This window comes from Bubalus bubalis, chromosome 5, assembly GCF_019923935.1.
Source record: "Bubalus bubalis isolate 160015118507 breed Murrah chromosome 5, NDDB_SH_1, whole genome shotgun sequence".
NCBI lineage: Eukaryota > Metazoa > Chordata > Mammalia > Artiodactyla > Bovidae > Bubalus > Bubalus bubalis.
This window is the reverse complement of record NC_059161.1, coordinates 52153926-52166363: the sequence shown is the minus strand read 5'-3', so window position 1 is coordinate 52166363 and position 12438 is coordinate 52153926. Positions and strand designations below refer to the sequence as shown.

The following is a 12438-nucleotide window of genomic DNA, read 5'->3' as shown; positions in this document are numbered from 1 at the left end:
CTGAAGCCTGCAGGGCGCATCCATCAGCCCCAGGCCAACTGGGGACTCAGTCAACTCAGGGGCGGGGCAGGGGTGGCAGGGGAGGAAGTGGGGGCAGACAGAGGGCAAGTCCCCCAGACTCCTGAGGCTTCCTGGACACAGGCTGCTGGTGCTGAATGTGGATTCCAGGCGGACTGAAGAGTTCTGCTGGGGAAATAAAATAATTGGGCAATTAGCTAGTGGTGAATGTGGATTGGGAGACTTTTTTCAAGGGACCCATCAGTTGCCTGGAGGAAGAGCAGCTGCCCTTTGTCATGCAGAGTTGGGAACCAGGCCTTCCCTCTGACTGTGGATCTGGGTTGCGGGGAGAGTCTGGTCAGCCGTCTGTAGGGTCACGTTGGGTTTGAAAAGTGGAAAAATTGCAAAATAGCCTCTTCTGATCTTGTGGGAAGGGAGACTACTTACAAAGCTGTCTAAATCAGGCCTCTGTCCCCCAAGGCAAGGTGGAAGGAGTCCATACCGTTTATGAATCAGTATTGTTAAGGGTCTGAAAAGTTTTTGAAGATTTTTTGTTTTTCCCCCAGAGATACTGTAGTGAATGTTCTAAGTGCAATCGCGTGAATGCTATACAAGCATGCAATTACTTCACTCCCCTCTGTTTTGTTGGCATGAACAGGCATTAGGACTGGGGACACTTACATAGTCTCCTCCTACTCAGGTGGCCTTTAGTTCAGGGGTCCCCAACCCCCAGGCCATGGGGTACCTGTTTAGGACTGCTGGGAATCAGGTTGTACAGGAGGAGGTGAGCAGCGGGTGAGTGAGTGAAGCTTCATCTGTATTTACAGCTGTTCTCCACTGCCCTCCCATCGCCTCCAGATGGGACCATCTAGTTGTAGGAAAAAAAGCTCATGGCTCCCACTGATTCTGCATTATGGTGATTTGTATAATCATTTCATGATATATCACAGTGTAGTAATAATGGAAATGAAATGCACCATAAATGTAATGCAGTTGAATCATCCCAAAACCATTCCCCTCACAGCCACCCCCCCTGCCCCTGAGTCTGTGGAAAAATCATCTTCCATGAAACTGGTCCCCGGTGCCAAAAAGGTTGGAAACCGCTGCTCTAGGGTAACCCAGCCTGGCAGCCTGGCTCTGCCTTCCCCAGACCAGGGTCCATGGCTCCTACAGCAGCTCTCTCTGGCCTGGTGGGGCTGGGTGGCAGTCTTGTGAAGATATCTCATCCTACCATTAAGGAGAACTATAACCCAGCCTGTTCCAGACGATTCCTCAGCTTCCTGATTCCCTGTGATGAGAGGGAAGAAAGTGACCAGAAAGTCCTGAGGTCTTTTCTGGGCTTGCCCTGAGAATTTGAGAGTAAGAGAAGGCAAAGAGAAAGGATTTTTCTCTCCTTCAGGCAAAAAACTCTTTTTGTGTCTTTCTTTACAGCTTCTGAATATTTTCATATTCAAGAACCATGACACAGGATGCAGTAGCCCAAGGTACTATTTCTGAACCGTGATTCTCTGCGCAGGTGACCCCTAACTTGTCACTCCCGTGGCCACACAGAGCCCAGACAGAGGTCCCTCTCCTCTGAGGTTCAGGGTTCCCAGCCCTGCATCCTGCCCCTCACAGCCACCCCCTCCACTCAGCATTCTGGCCTCTCAGAGAACACCCCTGGAGGGTCATCTAGTGACTCATTCTTCATCTGTTTTTTTATCTTTGAAATGTTCTTATCTGCAAACCTCAGCATACGTTTCACTTCCTTTATGAACACCCTTCCTAATGTTCTGACCACCCACCCCCATCTCTCCTTGCCCAGCTCACCACTATATTCTCTGGATGCACTTGGTCCCTTGTGAAAACAGGGGGGGTGGTAGTCCCTGTGGCATTCTGGAAAGAGACAGGGGTACAGCTCTCCTGACAGAGTACCAGCTCAGCAAGGGATGGACACCCCCCAGGTCCACCTTGTAATCACACTTGACACGTTTCCAGAAGATAATTTGTACTTGAAGTGCACTTGCTAAAAGAGAGAGAGTGAGGCAGGGGGTAGAGGACAGGGGAAAGAAAAGAGTGAATGGATGGAAACTAGATACAAGAAACCTTAGTCCAGATTAAGGCCACTACTGATTTCAGTTCAGTTCAGTCTCTCAGTCGTGTCCGACTCTTTGCGACCCCATGGGCTGCAGCACGCCAGGCTTCCCTGTCCATCACCAACTTCCAGAGCTTGCTCAAACTCAGGTCTATCGAGTTGGTGATGCCATCCAACCATCTCATCCCTTGTTTTCCCCTTCTCCTCCTGCCTTAAATCTTTTCCAGCATCAGGGTCTTTTGCAGTGAGTCAGTTCTTTGCATCAGGTGGCCAAATTATTGGAGCTTCAGCTTCAGCATCAGTCTTTCCAATGAATATTCAGGACTGACTTCCTTCAGGATTGACTGGTTGGATCTCCTTACAGTCCAAGGGACTCTCAAGAGTCTTCTCCAACACCACACCTCGAAAGCATCAATTCTTTGGCACTCAGCTTTCTTTTTAGTCCAACTCTCACATTCATACATGGCTACTAGAAAACCATAGCCTTGACTAAACGGACCTTTGCTGGCAAAGCAATGTCTCTGCTTTTTAATACGCTGTCGAGGTTGGTCATAGCTTTTCTTCCAAGGAGTAAGGGTCTTTTAATTTCATGGCTGCAGTCAACATCTGCAGTGATTTTGGAGCCCCCCAAATTAAAGTCTATCCCTGTTTCCATTGTTTCCCCATCTATTTGCCATGAAGTGATGGGACCAGATGCCATGATCTTCGTTTTGTGAATGTTGAGTTTTAAACCAGCTTTTTCACTCTCCTCTTTCACTTTCATCAAGAGGCTCTTTAGTTCTTCTTCACTTTCTGCCATAAGGGTGGTGTCATCTGCATATCTGAGGTTATTGATATTTCTCCCAGCAATCTTGATTCCAGCTTGTGCTTCATCCAGCCCTGCATTTCTCATGATGTACTCTGCATAGATGTGAAATAATCAAGGTGACAATATACAGCCTTGATGGTACTCCTTTCCCAATTTGGAACCAGTCTGTTGTTCCATGTCCTGTTCTAACTGTTGCTTCTTGACCTGCATACAGATTTCTCAGGTGGCAGGTCAGGTAGTCTGGTATTCCCATCTCTTTCAGACTTTTCCACAGTTTGTTGTGATCTTCACAGTCAAAGGCTTTAGCATAGTCAGTGAAGCAGAAGTAGATGTTTTTCTGGAACTGTCTTACTTTTTCTATGATCCAGCGGATGTTGGCAATTTGATCTCTGGTTCCTCTGTCTTTTCTAAATCCAGCTTGAACATCAGAAAGTTCTTGGTTCATATACTGTTGAAGCCTAGCTTGGAGAATTTTGAGCATTTCTTTGCTAGTGTGTGAGATGAGTGCAATTGTGCGGTAGTTTGAGCATTCTTTGGCATTGTCTTTCTTTGGGACTGGAATGAAAATAGACCTTTTCCAGTCCTGTGGCCACTGCTGAGTTTTCCAAATTTGCTGGCATATTAAGTGCAGCACTTTCACAGCATCATCTTTTAGGATTTGAAATAGCTCAGCTGGAATTCCATCACCTCCACTAGCTTTGTTCATACTTCCTAAGGCCCACTTGATGTCGGACTCCAGGATGTCTGGCTCTAGATGAGTGATCACACCATCATATTATCTGGAACATGAAGATCTCTTTTGTATAGTTCTTCTGTGTATTCTTGCCACCTCTTCTTAATATCTTCTGCTTCTGTTACGTCCATACATTTCTGTCCTTTATTGTGCTTATTTTGGCATGAAATGTTTCCTTGGTATCACTAATTTTCTTAAAGAGATCTCTGGTCTTTCCCATTCTATTGTTTTCCTCTATTTCTTTGCGTTGATCACCGAGGAAGGCTTTCTTATCTCTCCTTGCTATTCTTTGGAACTCTGCATTCAGATGCTTATATCTTTCCTTTTCTCCTTTGCCTTTTACCTTCTCTTCTTTTCTCAGCTATTTGTAAGGCCTCCTCAGACAACCATTTTGCCTTTTTGCATTTCTTTTTCTTGGGGATGGTCTTGATCACTGCCTCCTATACAATGAACCTCTGTCCATAGTTCTTCAGGCATTCTATCAGATCTAATCCCTTGAATCTATTTCTCACGTCCACTGTATAATCATAAGGGATTTGATGTAGGTCATACCTGAATGGTCTAGTGGTTTTTCCTACTTTCTTCAATTTAAGTCTGAAGTTTGCAATAAACTAATAACCAACATATCCAACCTTTTTTTTTTTTTTTTTTTTTTTGCTATGCTGGGTCTTAGTTGCAGCACTCAGGATCTTTGTTGTGACACATAGGTTCTAGTTCCCTGACCAGGGATCAGTCCCAGGCTCCCTGCATTGGGAGCATGGAGTCTTGACCACTGAACCACAAGGGAAGTCTTCAACACATAAATCTTTAAAGTTGACAAACTTGGCAGATGGACAGACAATGAGAAGCATCTCCTATGTTAACACCTGACCTCTGCTCAGCTTCCCTCAAAACAATGCTGAGTCCTGTATGAGTTTTTGGAATGTCTGGACCTGCACAAGCCCAGGTGTGTGGTATCATCAATGTGGGAATGTGTTCTCTTGTTTTCACCTGGCAGCATGTCCTTTGCCGCCTCCCTGGAGACACAGCCAGGAGTCATCACTGTTCGGTCCTGGCTTTCCTGACCTCACATGATTCCCTAGGCCTTTTCTTTCTTTTTTTTTTTCAGAGTACCCAAATTTGCTTTTATAAACTACTTGGTCAGATTAAGAAACTGATCAATATTTATACTTTTGAATTTCAAGGATCTGAATCTTGTCACATACTACCCACCCAAAGCTCTACCTTCTTTTTTTTTTTTTTAAGAGAATATGACATGAAAAGTGAGTCAAAATATTTTTGAAAAAATAGTTATTTCTATTCATTCATGCTAAGACAGTATCAGCATAGGTAATAGGAACACACTTTTAAGTTTAAAATTCCATTTTGAAAAGTTCAGGATTTTGTCTCTTCTTTCTACCTTACTCTTTTAAATATGTCAGTTCAACAAAATAACAAATTAAAAGTTTATTCCCTTACTTTTCTCAAAATAACAGACAAATGAAAAGTTTATTCCTTTACTTTTCTTAAGGTCATACTGAGATAATTAAAATTGGTTCTTTAGAATTTTGGTATCATTTATAGTAACCTGGAGATTTAACCACAGAATAATACAGGTAAGAAGGTTATAGCACACACACACAGAAAAGAACAGAGAATTTTAATAATAGAATGAACAAATCTCAGCGCACTTTCGAATTCTGAGCCATAAGAAAGCCCTTCTGGGGATCCTTAAGCTAAAAGACTCCTCCCTTCAGAGTAGAGTGGAGATTAGTAGAAATTGTAAGACAGTGGGCACTGATGATGTGGCCCTTAGAAGCTATGTTGTTGTTCGGTCACTAAGTCGTGCCCAACTCTTTCTGCAACCCCTGTGGACTATAGCCTGCCAGGCTCCTTTGTCCATGGGATTTCTCAGGCAAGAATACTGGAATAGTTTGCCATTTCCTTCTCCAGGGGATCTTCCCAACCCACGGATCAAACCTGTGTCTCGTGCTTTGGCAGGTGGATTCTTTACCAGTGCGCCACCGGGGAAGCCCTGGAAGCTTCAATAGGATAGGCATAAACGGAGTTTCCATGTTTTAGTGAAGGGGCTGGCGAATGAAACAAAAGCCAGGAAGCCACTTTAAACTCATGTCCATGGCAGGTCAAATGATGCTGATACGAGTGTTTCCCTTAGAAAGACTGCTGCTGCTGCTAAGTCACTTCAGTCGTGTCCAACTCTGTGTGACCCCATAGACGGCAGCCCACCAGGCTCCCCGATCCCTGGGATTCTCCAGGCAAGAACACTGGAGTGGGTTGCCATTTCCTTTTCCAATGCATGAAAGTGAAAAGTGAAAGGGAAGTCTCTCAGTCGTGTCCGACCCTCAGCGACCCCATGGACTGCAGCCTACCAGGCTCCTCTGTCCATAGGATTTTCCAGGCAAGAGTACTGGAGTGGGGTGCCATTGCCTTCTCCGTTAGAAAGACTATTACCCCATTGTTACCTTTCCAAGGCTTAGCCCTCAGACTGCTTGCACTGCTACTTCTCTTCTTTCCATCACCTGTTCTAGGAGCAAACCCCTTGAACGCATGGTGGTAACAGACTGGAAAAGCCAGACCATGGGTACAGCAAAGGGACTCTGGATCTCTAGCTGTTTGTCACGATTCGCAATGTCTAACGAGGAATCTAGTAAAACAGATTCTTAAATCTGTTTTAAAAATTAATCTTAAACTTAAATTTAAGTTTAAAATGGATTGTTAATGCTGACTTTAGTGTATTTTGAGGATATTACTAAACAACTTACGTGGTTTAGAACCGCAAAAACAACCTTGACTCTCCTGGACATATTTTACTTTAAAAAGGAAATACAATAGGAAAAAAAAAAAACACAAAAATAAAAATCTATCTGTTCTATAACAAATAATTAACATTTTTATGTTTTTTTGTAAAATGCAATTTCTTTCAGATACTCTAACTTTTAAGTGACATAAAAAAGTTTCAGCCTCTTTAATATCTTCTTTAATACTTTAATATTTTGCATAATTTAAAATACAGCCATTGAGGTTAGCATTTCAAGGAAAAAAAAGTAAATGGAAAAAAAGGAGAATAGTAACTCATTGAGAAGCTTATGATTCAGTTTGGTTTGGATTCTTTAAAAAAAATTAGGCCTGGAATTTTAGTTATCCTAATTACCATTCAAATTGGATATCTCAATGTATGGATTCTAGATAAAAGATAAAATATTTTGTGGGCTTCCCAGGTGGCACTAGTGGTAAAGAGTCTGCCTGCTAATGAAGGAGATGCAAGAGACTGGGTTTCAATCGCTGGGTCAAGAAGATCCCCTGGAGTAGGAAATGGCAACCTGCTCCCGTATTCTTGCCTGGAAAATTCCATGGACAGAGGCGCCTGGCGTGCAATAGTCTATGGGGTCACAAGGAGTCAGATATGCCAAGAGTCTCCTGAGGGACTGAGCACACATGCACATAATAAATGTAAAACCCACTGATGACTGGACTGTTTGTTTCGAATCTGTTTTACTGGGTTTGGATAAGGAAAACTTCAATAAAGCCAACTTTATACTGAGGTTCACTGATTGAAAATGCCGTTTTAAAAGCTCTGCTTGTGTGGCAAATTTCTAGACAAATCATAAAAGCATAATATTATAGATATTGTACTGTTCATAGGTACTTGTTGGGGAAGTAAAGTGCTTGTGTTTAAACTATCAAAATTCTGACCTTTCAAAAACATGTTCATGAATGCACTTCCATTTACCACATCATTCTGCTTGAACTCCCCCAAACTGTATGTAATGATTTCATGTTGTTAGGTTAATCATGTTCCCATTATGGCTTGCAATTGTAACTATCTTTTATTTTTTGTCTAGCAACTGATTTTGAAAACTGATAAACATCTTCTACTATTGAGATTATGTTAAAAAAAATTCTGACCTTTTAAAATAGGTTTTTCTAATACAATAGTTTTTTTTAAGAAAATCAGCATTTGCTTTCAAATGCATAAAATGTCAATTAAAAAGTCCTTACACATAAATGAGAAGTTATAGATAAATAAAAAGTTATAGATAAACAAAAAGTTATTCCTTTCAGTCTCAATTATTTTTTCACTTTTAACTATATTCAACACAGAATCATTTTCTAAGTAAATGTCTAATGAAAAACAATTTCAATGTAAAATAAAACTAAGCAATCCAATATGACTTGCATAGAAACTCTGAGTTCAATTTATCAAAATTCAGGATTAAATTTCTATAATAGTGGGAAAACTTTCAGTTTCTTATTATTCAAAACGTGCAACTTCCTATGAGACTAGAAAGTTAGCAAAGAGGATCAAACAGACTTAAGCAATGGCTGACTTCTAAAGCGATGAACTCTTTTATCCTGGCAGTAGTCATCTTGATTAACAAGGGAATTTCTCAGTCTGTTCTCTGGATTAAATAGTCAAGATACCACTGTCCCTATACTTCGTTAACAGATTTCTTTTGTGGGCCATTTCCAGAGGATGATGTAGCTTCATGAACTGAGCATTCACTTGGCAAAACTTCGGCTCCTGGATCAACTTCATCAGATCAGATCAGATCAGTTGCTCAGTCGTGTCCGACTCTTTGCGACCCCATGAATCGCAGCACGCCAGGCCTCCCTGTCCATCACCAACTCCCGGAGTTCACTCAGACTCAACGTCCATCGAGTCAGTGATGCCATCCAGCCATCTCATCCTCCGTCGTCCCCTTCTCCTCTTGCCCCCAATCCCTCCCAGCATCAGAGTCTTTTCCAATGAGTCAACACTTCGCATGAGGTGGCCAAAGTACTGGAGTTTCAGCTTTAGCATCATTCCTTCCAAGGAAATCCCAGGGCTGATCTCTTTCAGAATGGACTGGTTGGATCTCCTTGCAGTCCAAGGGACTCTCAAGAGTCTTCTCTAACACCACACCTCAAAAGCATAAATTCTTCGGCACTCAGCCTTCTTCACAGTCCAACTCTCACATCCATACATGACCACAGGAAAAGCCATAGCCTTGACTAGACGAACCTTTGTTGGCAAAGTAATGTCTCTGCTTTTCAATATGCTATCTAGGTTGGTCATAACTTTCCTTCCAAGGAGTAAGTGTCTTTTAATTTCATGGCTGCAGTCACCATCTGCAGTGATTTTGGAGCCCAGAAAAATAAAGTCTGACACTGTTTCCACTGTTTCCCATCTATTTCCCATGAAGTGATGGGATCAGATGCCATGATCTTCGTTTTCTGAATGTTGAGCTTTAAGCCAACTTTTTCACTCTCCACTTTCACCTTCATCAAGAGGCTTTTGAGTTCCTCTTCACTTTCTGCCATAAGGGTGGTGTCATCTGCATATCTGAGGTTATTGACATTTCTCCAGGCAATCTTGATTCCAGCTTGTGTTTCTTCCAGTCCAGTGTTTCTCATGATGTACTCTGCATATAAGTTAAATAAACAGGGTGACAATACACAGCCTTGATGTACTCCTTTTCCTGTTTGGAACCAGTCTGTTGTTCCATGTCCAGTTCTAACTGTTGCTTCCTGACCTGCATACAAATTTCTCAAGAGGCAGATCAGGTGGTCTGGTATTCCCATCTCTTTCAGAATTTTCCACAGTTGATTGTGATCCACACAGTCAAAGGCTTTGGCATAGTCAATAAAGCAGAAATAGATGCTTTTCTGGAACTCTCTTGCTTTTTCCATGATCCAGCGGATGTTGGCAATTTGATCTCTGGTTCCTCTACCTTTTCTAAAACCAGCTTGAACATCAGGAAGTTCACGGTTCACGTATTGCTGAAGCCTGGCTTGGAGAATTTTGAGCATCACTTTACTAGCGTGTGAGATGAGTGCAATTGGGCAGTAGTTTGAGCATTCTTTGGCATTGCCTTTCTTTGGGATTGGAATGAAAACTGACCTTTTCTAGTCCTGTGGCCACTGCTGAGTTTTCCAAATTTGCTGGCATATTGAGTGCAGCACTTTCACAGCATCATCTTTCAGGATTTGGTAGAGCTCAACTGGAATTCCATCACCTCCACTAGCTTTGTTCATAGTGATGCTTTCTAAGGCCCACTTGACTTCACATTCCAGGATGTCTGGCTCTAGGTCAGTGATCACACCATTGTGATTATCTGGGTCATGAAGATCTTTTTTGTACAGTTCTTCTGTATATTCTTGCCATCTCTTCTTAATATCTTCTGCTTCTGTTAGGTCCATACCATTTCTGTCCTTTATCGAGCCCATCTTTGCATGAAATGTTCCCTTGGTATCTCTGATTTTCTTGAAGAGATCTCTAGTCTTTCCCATTCTGTTGTTTTCCTCTATTTTTTTGCATTTATCGCTGAAGGCTTTCTTATCTCTTCTTGCTATTCTTTGGAACTCTGCATTCAGATGTTTATATCTTTCCTTTTCTCCTTTGCTTTTTGCTTCTCTTCTTTTCACAGCTATTTGTAAGGACTTCATCAGAGTGGCAGTTAACAGCTGTATAAGCCAGAGAAATAACGTAACTCTGTTGTTCCTCAGCAGGACACGGCGGTAGCATCTGAAAATTATAAACAGGCAGCTGATATCCAGTGATATTCTAGACCAGTGAAGTTGGATATGGAGGATAAGCCTGAACATACTGAATTATAGGATTCTTCATGGTTAGAGGCTGCCTGTAAGTTTCAGTGTTTGAGTTACTCCAGACACTCTGAAACTGTGGTCGAGGAAGAATATTAAAAACCAAAGGACGAGGCTATACATGATAAGCACATAAATTTTGTTTCCTGAGTGCAGAGCTCAATTTCAGCTTTTTATTAGGGAAATGTATCTGTGATTCTACTATCTTCTGCCCATTCACATCATTGTAAAATGCAACAATCCATAGCCTTTGGACACATCAGTTCAATCTGTGATTATCTTCACTTCTTTTACTGAAACATATCTAGTAAAGCAAAAGTGTTCATTGCTCAGCCACGTCCGACTCTTTGTGACTCCATGGACTGTAGCCTGCGAGGCTCTTCTGTCCATGGGATTCTCCAGGCAAGAATACTGGAGTAGGTTGCCATTTCCTTCTCCAGGAGATCTTCCCAACCCAGGGATGGAACCTGAATACCTAGTAAAGGAACCTCTGATTTCTGTTGTGTCCATCCTAACATCAATTCCACCAGCAAAAAAAAAGGATATTTGGCATGACTTTACCCTCTGGAAAAAATAGCCTTGGCGGGTCATAGCTGATGAACACTGGGTGCTGGCCTCTGGAGATGGTTGAGTTTGGAGTCTCAGGAGTTGCAGCAGACATGATGACCACAACCAGTGTTCCCGCAGAGGGGTTGGAGGAGGAGCAGAAGCTGGCTTCAGGCACCTCACTCGCCACTGCTGTTAGGCCTGCTCATGCCCCTACCCAGCTTGAATGGGCAGAGGAAGCAGAGAAGAGTGGCAAGGCCAAGGGGTGCAGGCGAGCTCCTTTGACTTTTTCTTTAGGATCAACTTGTTCTAGATGGAAAATTCTGGAAGGTCTGTATCAGAGCATATTTTTCTAGGCTGTCAGTACTGATTTCATTCCTGTGGAGCCAGAGTTCTACCCAATCCAGGGGAGAAGTGTTAATGGAGGGCAGTGGTATTCATATTTGTTATCATTAATTGATATGTGGTATCAGAATCATTATTATGGTATTCTCATTACCCTCTTATTTACCCGGTTCTTTACCTCTCACACCTGATAAAGCAGGGAGGAAGGATTTGCCCCTCTGACAGGTAATTGGAAAGGTGGCCTGAGTAAACAAAATACATAACAACGAGCATAGAGTCATTTGGGAAATCCCTAGGATTAGCACCGTCCTGTTGGGCCAGATCCTTTTCCCACATACTTCAGCATTTTGTCAATAGCTCAGCACTGCATCTATCATGGAAAGGAAACGAGCTTTTGCCATCCACTCTGGCGTGTTTCACCCACTTCCTGCATGTTCATTAGGAGATGTGACACTCCAGCCACCAGGCAGCCCCCACACCTCCTGGAAACACTTTTTGCTTCCTCTTCTATGCAGCTCTAAGCTGTCCTTAGAGCATTTGGCCTGCTGCTTGCTCTTGGAGCTCTGAGGGGTTCCTGGTGGGAGCGGATGAGTTTTCTGAAGAGCCTTTTGTGTATGTGTGTGTGTGTGTGTTCAAAGATATATCTGTGGTGTTGCATCAAATAGCAAAGAAAGATTTAGAATGAAAAGTAATAGCCTCCCACTGCATCCTTCCCCGGTCCTCAAACAGCACTTCTGACAGTTTACCTCCCAAACCATAAACAGTAAGCTTGACTCCTTAACTTTCCTGTATCTGTCGACTCTTCGCTACAAAACACAAGGATTTAGCTCCTTTCCTCCTCACTCTGGATTCCATCCTCCTCTCAGATTTTTAATAAATGTGTTGGTAATTTTAGTTCTTCTCAACACTTTGGTGAATTTCATCAATGTACGAAAACCTCTATTTCTCACTCCTTGAGCTGCAGACAGTGTTTTAATATTGCTTCACATAAAATAAGACTATGAAGCAGCCGTGTCTTCCACCTCCTCATCCGCTCTGGTCTCCTAACCCTGTACCAGTTACACCCTGGCGTTTTTAATATCAAGGTTGGTAACCATAATATTCTACTTAGTCCTTTGTTTAAAAGTTGATTTTAAATGCTGAAAACTGATAAGTGACAATTATGTTACCATTATTATGTAAATATTCTTTATTGTAGGGCCAATAAAAAGCAGAGTCCAAAATAAACCCTGGACCACTCATACTAAGCAAAGTCGGTCAGAAAAAGACAAATACCATAATGCTCACCTATATGCAGAATCTAAAATACGACACAAATGAGTTTATCCACGAAACAGAAACAGACTCACA

General features: G+C 42.3%; 1 pseudogene; it reads right to left on the bottom strand.

The window, feature by feature from the left end:
• Positions 1-7914: 7914 nt before the first annotated feature.
• LOC112584977 lies at positions 7915-11064 on the bottom strand (annotated as a pseudogene).
• Positions 11065-12438: the final 1374 nt, after the last annotated feature.